Source organism: Sipha flava, unplaced genomic scaffold (genome assembly GCF_003268045.1).
Source record: "Sipha flava isolate LNK unplaced genomic scaffold, YSA_version1 114_pilon_pilon, whole genome shotgun sequence".
Taxonomy (NCBI): domain Eukaryota; kingdom Metazoa; phylum Arthropoda; class Insecta; order Hemiptera; family Aphididae; genus Sipha; species Sipha flava.
In genome coordinates this window covers 1,386,574-1,389,125 of record NW_020271737.1, presented here as the reverse complement: position 1 = coordinate 1,389,125, position 2,552 = coordinate 1,386,574, and positions in this window count along the sequence as shown.

Sequence of the window (2,552 nt, the reverse complement as noted above, 5' to 3'; positions counted from 1 at the left end):
ATAATATTATTTTTTCGATTATAAATACCGCTATGCAATCTATTGGATTTTTGCTTTACTATTATTCGTGTTTCTAAATAAACGGCTAAATATGGCTTATCTGTATATTATAAAATCAATGTGGGTACTTTGTGTTTAATCACAATCAATTTATAGTCATAATAATAAATCCAAATAATAACATTACGATTACGACCGTCACTGTATCAATTAGATATAGTATATTGTATAATATGGGTTGAAAATAATCATATCTTTTCATCGAACATTCAAACATTTTCGCTGATAAATTGATTTATATTTACTCGCGAACTCGCCAACAATATTATCGTCAATCAGTTTATATATCAATATTTAATATTCTCAGTCGTCTTATTAGTGAGAAAAACTCGACGATTTTGGCTTATTCTTATTTAATGGCCGCGTATTTCTCATGCGTTACGCGTAATGCACAATAATGCAAGTCATAACTAAAAACAAGTAGCCAATTATTTCTCATCGAACGGTTTGTCGTAATGTGTTTTCGAACTGCCGAGGTTGTTCACGCAAATCGACGTTTCAAGAATAAACTCCCTCCAGAAATTTAAATTATTCAATTTTGAATTTTCTGATACCAAAATTAATGAGTTTTTGAATGTCATTCATTTTTTTTTTTATTTTTTTTTTTTTGAGAGTAAAAAAAATAATACCTAAAAAATTTGCCACCCCCTACAAATTGCCACCCTAGGCTCGGGCCTCACAAGCCTTGTGGTTAATCCGCCATTGTGTATAGTAAGTAAAATAAAACATCTCTATGCCAGACCCCATATAAGTTTCCATAACATAAAATGAATGTTTACAATGATAATTGTAAATAAACTTAGAAAATAAATATTATATGCTCTCATATTGTTCTTATGTTACAAGGAATACATTTATAATCCACTTTCAGCTCTAATAAGTGGTTTCTTGAAAAAGTCTGACCCACAGTTTTCTAATTGTGGATCCGCCCCTGGTTGGGCCCCTATTTTAAGAATAAATACCAAGGTTAGGCCAGATGAAAATTGATTAAATTAGTTATATAGAATACTACTTCTTAGGTTTAAATTAATATGAATAGAGGTCAATGGCGTTAACTGAGTGGTGCAAATGTGGCACTTGCAACACCACATCTAAAATGTGGTGGTGCAAAGATATGTTTTTGCACCACCAGAAAATTATTGAAATTTGTATACCTGTAATATTATTTTCAAGAGCCAAAGAAATCAGCATACTAAAAACAAAATTTGATTGTTTTTTTTTTATTAATAGTATAATAATAAAGGTTTTACTGCTAAAATAATTCAAAATTTATTTGTTTTTTAAAGAAATATATAGTTTATTGGGAAGAATTTTACTTAGGAAATTGGAAAATTGATGTGTTGGAAATTATAAGTTGAGAATATGCCTCTGCACCACCAAAAATTAGATCCAATTTAAGCCACTGATAGATTTCACAATTTAAGTGTATTACCTGTGAAAGGTATCCAGGGTTGCAGTGGCGTAATTTTTTTTTTTTTTGGAGGGGGGGTTATGGGGATATATCCCCCCCAGACGCTTTTTTTTTAGAATAATTATAATTAAATTACCGTAAGCACTGAGCTTTAAAAGATTTTAAGATAAGAAATAAGAATACATGGATATTATCATAGTTGAGATTTTTTTTATTTTACTTATATAAAACTACGATAGTTCAACAATTATAATATATGACAAGAAAATTGTATTACTCAGAGTTAAAATATAACACTGATAAATCTATAATTTACCACTCTTATTTAGTGCTTAAAGCATGCAATATTTCACAAAAACGTGAAACATTGAAATTTTTTCTAAAACAAATATTAATGTTAGTTATTTATCATTATTTATTATATAATCTAAAAGTTCTTATTATAATCATTAATATTAATGAAATAAGTACAGTGGTTGACATATTACTATAATAACTATATTATACTTAATATATTGGGTCTTGTTTTCGACTATTTATAGCATTATAGCAAAACTTGGTTTATTTTCTTAGGAAATTGCTTTCGACGACATCGACAAACAATGTATCATTATATTATTCTATTCAGTGGTATAAGGTATTAACCAGTGATGCCATGTTGGTTTTTTTAAGTCTAAATCTGACCTTTTTAAGGCTAAATCTGGCCTTTTTCATTTCAATCTAACTGAAAAAATACACAATCTTTCTCCTAGCTTTTTTTCTAGCCATTAATTGTTTTTAATAAGCTTAATTCTGATTTAAGTTATATATAATATATTTTAATTAATTGTTTGTGTATATAAGTATAATATTACACAACGACATTGATATAATGAGTTTTTCCCTTCGCTTACGTTATCACTCCATATGATAAATCATATTTATGGTTGTTATAACAAATTATATTTATCTGTAGTGGTTGTTAACCATAGACCTATTATATATTAGGTCTATGTTAAAACTTGTCGTAATAAAGTTGAACTATTATTTGAAATAATCTAAATCTTCATACATTTATGTATTTCTTATTTCTATGTAATTA